The 12,381-nt window shown below is 44.2% G+C and overlaps 1 pseudogene across 1 annotated transcript; it reads left to right on the forward strand.

Annotated features, from left to right (window-relative positions):
* The first annotated feature begins 6,868 nt into the window (after positions 1-6,868).
* On the forward strand, positions 6,869-12,380 carry LOC309654554 (frizzled-3 pseudogene; annotated as a pseudogene). Its single transcript, XR_014268281.1, has 2 exons — positions 6,869-10,683; positions 10,800-12,380. The product of XR_014268281.1 is annotated as a frizzled-3 pseudogene (transcript).
* Position 12,381: the final 1 nt, after the last annotated feature.

Genomic DNA, 12,381 nt, shown 5'->3' on the forward strand with positions numbered 1-12,381 from the left:
TAAAGGCACAGGGTCTCACACTGGGGTGGGCACCACGGAGAGCACAAGGTGATTCTCACTCCCAAGGAGGGCTTCTTTGAGAGCTCTTGTCACCTAGCTCACCACCCCGCACTCCAGGACTAAGAGCCTTTTATTATAAGATCCCAGGACACCTTTCCCCTTCCACACATGTGTGCCACGGGGGTGATGACTTGCTCCATGTGTGTCTCTTCTGACAGACTCAGATCATGAGGCCAGGGCCTGTGTCTGACTGTTCCCTCCTCTAGGCCCAGCAGCCGGCACTGTCCCTGGCTCATCATATGGCTTCAATAAACAGTCTGTAGAAGGAAGGAAGGAAGGAAAGAAGGAGAGAGGGAGGGAGGGAGGGAGGAAATCAGTTTTATAGGCAAACAAGGAAAGTCTAGGAACACACAACATGTTTGGCTGAATTACACTTCCTGTGCCACGAATGTGCCTCTTTACTCTCTCTCTCTCTCTGCCTCTGTCTCTAATTCAATCCCTGCTGCTTGCATTTCAGTAATAAAACACTGCAGGTATAACCTATGCACCCGGATTTCCCACGCAGACTCAGACACACAGGAGGTGGGTGCACTTGGGTCAGGATGCCCCACGGAAGAGCCCCAGCTGTGACCACAGGCATTTGCAGACCCTGCACGAGGTTGGCTCCCACCTGACGGTGCCCCTCAGACCTGCACAGAACGTCCTTGTGCCCAAAGGTCTGGGGCCACTCTAAGGGCAGATAGGGCCGCGAGCAGCCAGAGCCCGAGCCTCAGGAAGCCTGGCACGTAGCTTGCAGCCAGCGCCGCAGACAGTGATTTATTTCAGAGGGATGTGTCTGCCTTCCAGCCGCACAGCCAGGGCCAAGCACGTGCACGCGCACCACCCACACACAGACCCTCACACATACACCCACACGCTCAGACATAAACACACTCTCTCACACCCATACACGGAAACCCACACATGCCTTGGGTATACTTAACACGCTCACACGCAGACTTACAACTGCATGCGGTGCACACATGATCACCCTGACCAAAGTGAGAGAAGAGAAAAAATGAAGCAGTGTCCTGGCCTTTCACCTCCACCCTCACGTGTGTGCCCTCCTTGCCGAGCTCTGAGCCCTTCCCATTAGGCAGCCGCTGATGCTGACTGGCCCAGCTGGGCCTTGCGCGCCTTCCCAGTTGACCAGGCCTCCCTTGGCCAGACCTCCCCAGTTGCCGCCTGCAGAACTCCCCACACCAGCCCCTTCGGACTGTTCCTCTTCATCCCTCTGTCTTTTCTTTTTTTTTTTCTGATAATAATAGTCATGAGCATTTATTGAGCTTTATTTTTTAATATCATTTTTTATTTTTATTTTTATTTTTATTGGGGTATAGTTGCTTTACAATGTTGTGTTAGTTTCTGCTGTACAATGAAGTGAATCAGCTATATGTATACATATATCCCCTCCCTCTTGGACCTCCCTCCCACCCCCATCCCATCCATCTAGGTCATCACAGAGCACCGAGCTGAGCTCCCTGTGCTATACAGCAGGTTCCCACTAGCTATCTGTTTTAAACATGGTAGTGTGTATATGTCGATCCCAATCTCCCAATTCATCCCCCTCCCCGCCATGTCCACACATCTGTTCCCTAAGTCTGCGTCTCTATTCTTGCCCTGCAAACAGGTTCATCTGTACCGTTTTTCTAGATTCCACATACATGCGTTAATATATGATATTTGTTTTTCTCTTTCTGACTTACTTCACTCTGTATGACAATCTCTAGGTCCATCCACGTCTCTACAAATGACCCAGTTTTGTTCCTTTTTATGGTTGAGTAATATTCCATTGTATATATGTACCACATCTTCTTTATCCATTAGAGAAGTGCAGATCAAAACTACAATGAGGGATCACCTCACACCGGTCAGAATGGCCATCATCAAGAAATCTACAAACAGTAAATGCTGGAGAGGGTGTGGAGAAAAGGGAACCCTCTTGCACTGTTGGTAGGAAGGTAAATTGATACAGCCACTATGGAGAACAGTATGGAGGTTCCTTAAAAAACTAAAAATAGAACTACCATATGACCCAGCAATCCCCCTACTGGGCATATGCCCTGAGAAAACCATAATTCAAAATGACACATGCACCCCAATATTCGCTGCAGCACTATTTATAGTAGCCAGGACATGGAAGCAAACTAAATGTCCATCACCTCTCTGTCTTTCCCAGCGAGTGACAAACTCCCTGGCCTCCCTGTCCCCTCCAGATCTTCTGCCCACCCACCCCCGTCCTAGCAGGAGATGGGCTGCAGGGCCCCGGGGGAAGGAAGGAAGTGCACACACGGGCTTCAGAGTCGACCGACACAGGTCCGGTTCTTGCCTGCTCGCTTTCTGTTTGTGCAGATTTGGGCAGGTCTGTCAGCCTGTCCTGATCTTGAATTTCCTCATCTGCAGACCATGATCCCTTGAATCTGGGATCAGTAAGTAAATGAGATAAGGAGCAGGAGAGACACAGCGGGCACTCTGTACCTGTTCACGTCTTCACTCTGCTCTCTCTTCCCCAGGTGAAGCCCTCCATCTGTGCCTGGGTCCCTCTCCTTCAAAACACGAACCTTTCTGTTTACTTGGGCTTCTGCCCCTTGACCTGTAACCAGGCTATAATGTTCTGCTTCCTAAAGAAAGCCTCCCTTGACGACGCCTCCTCCATCACCTACCCCCTTCTCATCATTTACTATACAGTAATTTCCCTGCATATGAACAAGTTCCATTCTGAGAGCGTGCTTGTAAGTCCAATTTGTTTGTTAAGTCCAACAAAGTTAGCTAGCCTAGGTACACAACTAACACAATTGGCTATATAGTACTGTACTGTAATGGGTTTATAATACTTTTCACACAAGTATATTATGTCTGCTGAAATAAATATAGATACTAGGGATCCAAAGAAATCATAATGACCACACATAATACTGAACTTAGTTTTAACAAATGTGGTCACAGTGAAGTAATTGGATTAAAAAGATGGTATCTTTACCCATCAACCCAATATCTCTAATATCTAATGTACATTCCTATTCAAAATTCTTCGGAGTGAAATTATTTTATGGGCTTGAAATATAATTTTTAATGTCTTTATTGAATTTGTTACAATATTGCTTCTGTTTTATGTTTTGGTTTTCTGGCCACGAGGCATGTGGGATCTTAGCTCCTGGACCAGGGATCGAACCCACACCCTCTGCATTGGAAGGCTAAGTCTTAACCACTGGACCGCCGGGGAAGTCCTGAAATATTTTATTCTAAGGTTGTGTATTCCAAGAAGTTCTGCACTAGTACCAAAGAAATGAACACTTCTATTTTTTACTGGTACGGTACTACTGTACTCTATACATTACTGTAAGTAAAGTACACAAAAGCACAACCACTTGTAGAGGATGCACGCACGTGACAATGTACGCCAGACACGTGAACTAACTTATGTTGGACATGCAAATGCACGTTCACATCTTTGAAAGTTTGCAACTTGAAGGTTCGTATGTAGGGGACTTACTGTATTAATACAATATTTACAATATTGCTCTTCAGCTCCTGCTTCCTCCTCTCCTGCACATCACAATGAGCTTTCCACCTACTCCACCTCCTGTCTCTTTAAATGACACTTGCTCATGGCTTCCCTAGGGTCTTCCGCGCCCAATTCAATTGCATCCCATCCAGGCCTCCTGGTGCTGGTGCCAGCACCTCCCCCTTCAGCTGGGGGTAAGGGTGGAGTAGTGGGTGGCCAGAGCAGAGGCCTGACTTCCAATCCCAGCTCAGCCACTCACCAGCTGTGCCACTCACATTCCCTCTCCAGGCCTGTTTCATCATCTGTGAAATGGGGCCCCAAGGAGCACCTGCTGTACTGGGCGGTGGTTTTGAGAGCTACATGAGGTAATGCACACTGGGTGTTTCCCATGTAAAAAGCGCTTGATCATCATTATGTCTTATTTTGACCCTTCAGATCTTCCCTTCCCCAGAACCTTGAACCTCCGACCTCCCCTGGTCCTCCTCATCATGTCTTTTTTTTATCCTTTCAATTTTTAATTTGGAAATACACCATATATGCAATACAGTATAATGTGTGTATAGTTTGAAACATGGTCTTTTTTTTTTAACTTTTTTATTATGAAAAATTTCAAACAACGCAGAAGTGGAAGGAGTAGTATAATAAACCCCCACGAACCCATCAACCAGCTTCAAGAATTACCAACACAACATTACTGTGGCCTCGTCATGTCCTCCCCAGTGCTCATACATGGATGCTCTTCAGGGCTCTGTCTTCAGGCTCCAGGGTGTGTGCTAGAAAACCCGATCCCTTCCACAGCCGCCACCCTCCTCTCCTCTCAGAGGACGCCACCTCCAGGCCTCTGGCCCCAGTGCCTCTCTCGGGTCCCAGGTCTGCTATGAGACTTTTGCACATCTCTACCCGGACAGGGGCTCCCACCTCCTGAGTTTAGATTCCCATCTTTGGTCTTTGAGCAGGGAACTGCATGATCAGGCTATTCTTTACTAAAAGTCGCTGGAGGAAACAGGGTCTGGAACTGGCAGCCCTGATGAGGAGACCGCTGCTGATAGGGCCAGGGAAAGGGGGACTTTCCTCAGTAACCATTACCGAGCTCACTATCTTGTTGGCTCTAACGGCAGTCCTGCAAGGTAAGTGGTATTGACCCCATCTCAAAGATGGGGGGATGGAGAGGCAGCTAACCCCACCCCTGTCACTCCACACCTGCAACAATACCTATTTTTTTTTTTGGCCGTGCCACGCAGCTTGTGGGATCCTTGTTACCTGACCAGGGATCGAACCTGCGCCGCCCCCCGCATTGGAAGTGCTGAGTCTTAACCACTGGACCGCCAGGGAATTCCCCACAATATCTATTTTAAACATGCTTTTCTCTAGGCACTATGCCAGTTACCTTACCATTTTAATTGTTCCAGTGACCCTAAGTAGGAATGATTCCCATTTTACAGATGTGTAAACAATTTCAGTGACTTTCTCAAGGTTGGGCCGGTACCAAGTTGAATTCCACTGATGAAAAGAGTGACCTAAATAAGGTTACTGTCAAATAGTCAGCTAAGCTCCCTCCTTGTCTCCCTTTTTCCTCCCTCCTCCCCTCCGTACCTGCCACACTTACCATGAATGCACATAGATAACAATTCTGAAGAGACCCAGTTTCTGGAAGATAAGACAGACTCTATGCCATAAGCACCCCTGCTAGAAAGGCTGACAGAGCCATGCCCTGGAGTGCAAATCTATGCAGGGGTGTCTTTTTATACCCATCCTTAAGGAGAAACCTAGACTTTTAGACTATACTTCTTTGAGGCCAGTTACAAAAACTCTTCAAACCAAAAAAAGCAGCTCTGTATTTCATAATCTAGTAAATTTCATGGTTTACTGCAATCTTCCACAGATAGCAAAAGATAATTTCAAGGAAATTGTCCTTTGCTTATGAAACAGATATTACTTTGATTTTCTTTGAAGAAGCAGACTTTTAGTTCCATAAAAATAGTGTAAACAATGCAACAGTTGACTCAGTGAGCCTGGGTTTACTTCTGAGTAAAGCCAGTGCAAGTGGCTTCCAAGATACAACACTGCACCCCGCAATTTCAGATTTAGGTAAAATTTGAAACAAAATGGTTTGTAGAAAGAGCACTGTCACAGAAATGAGAAGCCTACAGTTAAAGTGCCATCTCTCCTACGTGCATGACTCTTTGTAAAATGAGAACGGCAATACTCATTTCTCATCGTTCCTGAGGATACAGGAAAACACCCAAAATTTTTCTTAAAAAATTTTTTTTGAATAGTAATACGTTCACATGGTTAGAACTTCAAAAAGTACAGAAGGGTATATAGTGAAAACTCTTCCTCCCACTCTATTTCCCATCCTCCAAATCCCATCCCTCTGCAAAGGGTAATCACTGTTATTAGTTACCCTTCTAAAGATGTCTTATGCATATAGATAACAATACAATGATATATTCTTTTTAGCACCTTAGTTTTTAAACAAATAGTAACATACTAGACAATTTCTGCACTCGGCTTTCTTCACTTAATGTGGCTGTTAAAACTTTCAAGTGATGCACAAATGCAAGGAGTTATTATTATTATTTTAAAATATTATCTCAATAATGTACAACGATAGTTATGAAGATTAATTTTTCTTAGAATTTAGAAAGGAAAAAAGAGGAAACTTTAGTATAGTAAAGCTTGGGTGCTTTAATGAAATAATTGTGTACAGAATGTATGTGCTACATATTGCAAATTTCTCTAGATTTAATTTGAATACTCCCTGAGTCATAAATAACTAATTAGCAAAAGCACTTTACGTACAAAGGACGCTTTCCCACTCCACTGCAACACTGGACCACAGAGCTGTCTTGTGTTAACAGTGCCACCTAGAGGCAGAAGGTCGTCCCCACTACAGTATTTCTTCCCCAGCTGATTTATTCTTTGCTTACCTACACCTCAGGAAATCCATTTCCTACACATAGACACATTCATATCTCTTCTTTTGATTTCCTTGCTTTCTTTCTGTCTTTGAAAGCTGTTGAACACAGGAAAATCAATTCATTTCCTTTTTTCTGCATTTTAATTTCCATTACAAACTGACTCCAAGTGTGGCCCAAGGGAATTCTTTTGGGTCCCTTGAAAGGAAAGTCATCAGTTTTCAAGTGGCCTCATACAGAATGAGAAGCAAGTGGATCCTCGGGTCCTGTGAAGGGACCAAAGCCCTCTTCAGACCCTCAAGCCTAGTGGTCTTCGAGTTTGAGTGTGCATTGGCATCATCTGAGTGGGCTTGTTAAGATCCACAGTAGGCTTGAGGTGCTTGTTAAGATCCACAGTAGGCTTGAGGTGTTTCTAGCAAATTCACAGGTGAAGCTGACGCAGTCTCCCGTGCTGGACGCTGTGCTGCCCAGATCCTCGCTCCAGCCCGGAAACGCACGGTCCCCCGGCCACAAGAGTGTTGGTGGCTGAGGCTCTCCGGTGATCTGCTCCCTGGGAATTGCTTTCAGCTGAAGGAAGCCTTCTCTCCCAAAGCCACACCATGCCCCAGAGGCAACACCTCTGAACACTATTCCCTGCAGAGGCAGGAAGGACCCATCCCTTGCTTCAAGGTGGGACAACACCTCCAGAGATGCCCTTGTGCTGGGCCCAGCTCTCGCCTGCAGCTGCGCTGTGGTCTACATCCTCCTCCTGCGCAGTCCTCCCTCCTCCCTCCTCCAGGCTGCTGACCCTATGGGCACTTCTCCGTAAACCCTGCAAACAAATCTCTGTCCCATCGTCTGATTCCTGGAGACCGTAACCCAAGACACCTTCCTGAAACTAAAATCTTAGCCTTGAAATACAGAGAAAACTATGTAAACAACAATGTGAAAGCGCTTTGTAGATTTTGTCATGCTGTCTTTATGTAAAGGACCATTATAGTTAGTACATGTATCATTTTTTCAAATTTGTCTTACGCTATTTTTTATTACAAATAGAGAAAGTTCCAGCTAATTTACAGAAGTTTAGCCTCAGGAATTTGTAAGTTCACTGAGCATTCCAACCCCACATTAATCACATGCTTTCTAAAGTAAGCACCCTTTCTTTTAAAAGCAGCAACTCGTGTGATTTTTCACTTTTAGTGCAAATATGAAGAAATACTCTATTCATTCTTTTCACAAATATTCATTGAAGTCCTCTGGGCTTAGCACTGTTGTGGGTGCTGAAAATGCAGCGTACATGGAGATTCCATTCTAGTATTAAAAGTAAATAATTATGTCTGCATAATGACAAGTTCTGCAAATGAACTAAGATAAGTGATGTGCATAGACAGTGACTTCTAGGAGTTGAGATATTCCCTGAGCTTGTATAAAGCACAGGTCTCAAGAGCATTATGGACTGGACCTCCAGAGCTGGGCTAGGATGGCGAATGCTACATTGCTCCTGTGGATCACATGAGAGTTTAGTTTTACAGTTCTACAGATATTTATTGCATGCCTACCCTATGTCAGTAGTGGTATTGAAAAGGCTTGAACTTCCAAATAAAGCAGCAACAACAGTGATAGAAGTGTGGGTACCCTAGGGAATAGCCCTTGACCTAGTTGGTAGAAGAAGATAGTCTTCTCTGGTGGGTGATAGTCCTCACCCACCAGAGAAGGCGGGTGAGGTCAGTGATTCTCACACTTGAGCATGAATTAGAATCACCTGGAGGACTGGTCAAATCACAGATTACTGGACCTCCATCCTTCCCCCTACCTCTGAGGTTTTCTCTTGCAGTAGATCTGGGGTGGGGCCTGAGAATTTGCATATCTATCACCTTCCTATGCTCATTAGCACTGTGTTCGTTATTATTATTATTTTTAAAATAACCACTGCCCTTTGCTACCAGACTCCTCCCTCCTTAGGTTTTCCTCAAACAAGAAGTCGATTTTTCCACCCCATTGAAATCAGGCTGGGCCTGTGACTTGACCTGGCAATGAAATGTAAACGCAGGGATGGTGTGTCACTTTGGAGCAGAAACCCTAAGAGCCATTATGTACTCCTGCCATCTTTCTCTTCCCCTCTGTCAGGAGACAGGTATATCCCAAATATGGGGCTGCTCATTCAGCCTGGGTCCTGTAATGAAGAAGAACTGAAATCTATCTGCACTGATTCATGATGAATGTGCAACACAGGACATAAACAAACCTTTGTTGTTATAGGCAACTGAGGTTTGGGGATTGCTTGTTAGTGCAGCATATGATGGTAAACTGATGGATACAGAAGACTTCCTAGAGAACATGATACTGAGTAGAGTTTTCAAGGTGCATTGTCCAGGCAGAGAAGAGGCGTTTGAGATGGCAGGCAGGCTATGTGGGGTATCTAGTGCATAAAATACTTCAGTATAGAAAGTGATGGGAGAGGTAGGCAGGAGCCAAACCATTGAATCTCGCATGTCAAATTTCATCCTCTAGAGACCAGATGACAAAAACCTCAAATGGAACATGCCCCAAACAGAGCCTTAGATACCATTCCCTATCCCCAAGCTGTTCTTTCTAAAGTCTTCTCCAATAAATTAAACAGTACCAACACTTACCCTGTTCCTCAAGCCAAAAATCCAAAAGTCATCCCTGATCAACTTGTGTCAATCTCTCACTCCTCATCAGCAAGTCTGGTTGGGTGCACCTACAAACACAAGCTCAGTCCTTTCCAAATCCACTGCCTCACCCTGGCCCAGCCACCAGTATCTCTCCCTGGAATCACTGCAACTATCTCCTGGCCAATCTCCTTGTTTCCAGCCTTGCTTCCCTGTGGTCCATTCTCCACATTGCAGCCAGAACGAGCTCCTAAAAAAGTATAAATCAGATGATGGATTATGTCATCTCCCTGCTTGCAATCTTCCAGAAGCTTCCCATTATATTGAAAATAAAACCCATCATCCTTATGGTGGCTGATAAGTCGCTACATAACCTAGCCTCTGCCTACGTCACCAATTTCTCCTCATACCAAATTCCCTTGTCCAGTTCACTAAGTTCAAGCTACCCTGGCCTCCCTTCGCACTGCAAGTTCCCTCTGTCAGAAATGCTCACCCTCAGTTCTCCATGCACCATATCCTCGGGGGAGCCTTCCCTGGCTACCCAAACTCAAGCAGTACCTCTGCTCCTAAGTTGAAAATCTTTCTTCATTACGCCTATTGCTGTTTGAAATTATTTTATGTACTTGCAAGCGATTGCTATTGCTATCTGCACATTCATTAGAATAGAAGTTCCAGGACATCAGGTCTAAGACTTTCATGAATTCATTTGTTCACACATCCACTCAACAAATATTTATTAAGCATGTAGTATGTACAAGACATTGTCCCTTCTGGGGACAATATTTCAGCCATGAGCCACTGCCTTGGCACATTCAAGTTGCGTAATAAATATCAGTTGACTAAATAAATAAATGAATAAACCAAAGGGTAGAAAAAAGATTGGATCAGAAAGAAGTATATAGGTCACATATACATTGCTAATGAGAAAACTGAACTTTAATAATAAAACAACAAAATGCTAATTTAGACTGGCTGAGACATCCAGATCAAACAGCATTGGTCCCAGAGAAAATGAGCTAGGAAAGGCTCCCTCATTGGGACTTCTGAAAGTATACAAGAATCAGTAAAATGGAGAACATGACTGTGCATAACCAGCGTGAAAATACCACGCACATGTTCTTCTATTAGCAGGATAACTACGCAGAAACTTATTAAGAATAATTTATTAAGTGCTTTCCTTGACAAAGGAAAGGAAACTGTATTGTAATTAGCCACACTCACACTACTAATTCCTAACAATAATTTTATGTCCAGGATGTCATGAATCTTTCAGGAATTTCAAACACTGCTACAAGTTGAAGTCAATTTTGAGACAGCAAAGCGACAGTGTTTGTGTGGGTTGAAATGCGGTGGCTGGTTCCAGCCAGGAACTCCAAAGTTTTCCTGATTTCGGATACAGGTATATTTTTCCCATAACATACTATCACTTCTATGTGAAGTCATATGTACCTTCTCCCTCTTCTTTCCATTACAAGGAGTAGTGAAGACATAAACCAATTCCAGGTACAGCAAAATCTCAATAATTCAGGCTCACCCTGGAGAAAGCCAAGGGCAACTATGGCCAAGCCTGAATTCTAGAGGAAGGAAGTGGTGTAGGCTTTTTAAAAAGGTACATCCAATATTAACCAAGTATTGACTTTTGCTAGTACCTGGGGGGAGGACTCTAAATTAATGTCGGATTAAAATGACTTACAATGGCATATTGCAATTGATTTGTCCTCTTAGGGAGGATAAACATTTTCTTCTACAAGATTAGTTATATTGGTACGTGTGTGCTCGCCGGCGGTCCTCGTTCTCTCCATGTACCTGAGGGACGCGCGGCCACCCCCGGCCGGCGCTGCAGACCCCCAGGAGCCCGGCCCCGAGGTGTGAGATATTACAGTCAAAGGAAGAAATAGCTCTTCTCCTAAGATGGAATCTGTTGTTTGGGAATGTGGTTGATCAACTTGATATGTTGGCCAAGTGGTGCCCTATGTAATAAAATGAAAAGAAGAGGCAAGATGATGTCATTTTCCCATATTGTGAAACCAAAAACAAATGCCTTTTGTGAGACCAAGCTAACAAACTTCTGACGGTGCAAAGAGTATTTCTGTTTGAAGAACTTAACAGTAAGACAGAAGTACTTTCAAGCTGAGACCTGCAAGTGTATAAAGATCTAAAATACATATTGAGTAGGCCTGATCATCTGAATCTCATTCAGTCGAGGAAGCACGGCTATGAGTTGGATCGTTTTCATTCTGTGGCCCTTGTCTATGTTTGTGGGGCATATAGGTGGACACAGTTTGTTTTCTTGTGAACCTATTACCTTCAAGATGTGCCAAGATTTGCCTTATAATACTACCTTCATGCCTAATCTTCTGAACATTATGACCAACAGACAGCAGCTTTAGCAATGGAGCCATTCCACCCTATGGTGAATTTGGATGGTTCTCGGGATTTCCGACCATTTGTGCACTCTATGCTCCTATTTGTATGGAATACGGACGCATCACACTTCCCTGCCCTAGGCTCTGCCAGCGGGCTTACAGAGAGTGTTTGAAGCTCATGGAGATGTTCGGTGTTCCTTGGGCTGAAGATATGGAATGCAGTAGGTTCCCAGATTGTGATGAGCTGTATCCTCGACTTGTGGATGTGAATTTAGCTGGAGATCCTACTGAAGGAGCCCCAGTGGCAGTGCAGAGGGACTATGGTTTTTGGTGTCCCCGAGAGTTGAAAATTGATCCTGATCTTGGCTATTCTTTTTCACACGTGTGTGACTGTTCACCTCCTTGTCCAAACATGTACTTTAGGAGAGAAGAACTTTCATTTGCTCCATATTTCATAGGATTGATTTCAATCATTTGCCTCTCTGCCACATTATTTACTTTTTTAACTTTTTTGATTGATGTCACAAGATTCCATTATCCTGAAAGACCTATTATATTTTATGCAGTCTGCTACATGATGGTATCATTAATTTTCTTTATTGGGTTTTTGCTTGAGGACCGAGTAGCCTGCAATGCATCTAGCCCTGCACGGTATAAGGCTTCCACAGTGACACAAGGATCTCATAAGAAAGCCTGTATCATGCTTTTAATGGTACTCTATTTTTTTTTTACTATGGCTGGCAGCGTTTGGTGGGTAATTCTTACCATCACGTGGTTCTTGGCAGCTGTGCCAAAGTGGGATAGTGAAGTTATTGAGAAGAAAGCATTTCATGCCAGTGCGTGGGGCATCCCTGGAACTCCAACTATCATCCTTTTAGCAATGAATAAAACTAAAAATGACAATATTAAAAAAAAAAGATTACTTATATTGTTTTCTTAAC

This window comes from Balaenoptera physalus (assembly GCF_965194825.1).
Source record: "Balaenoptera physalus genome assembly, chromosome: 2".
Lineage (NCBI taxonomy): Eukaryota > Metazoa > Chordata > Mammalia > Artiodactyla > Balaenopteridae > Balaenoptera > Balaenoptera physalus.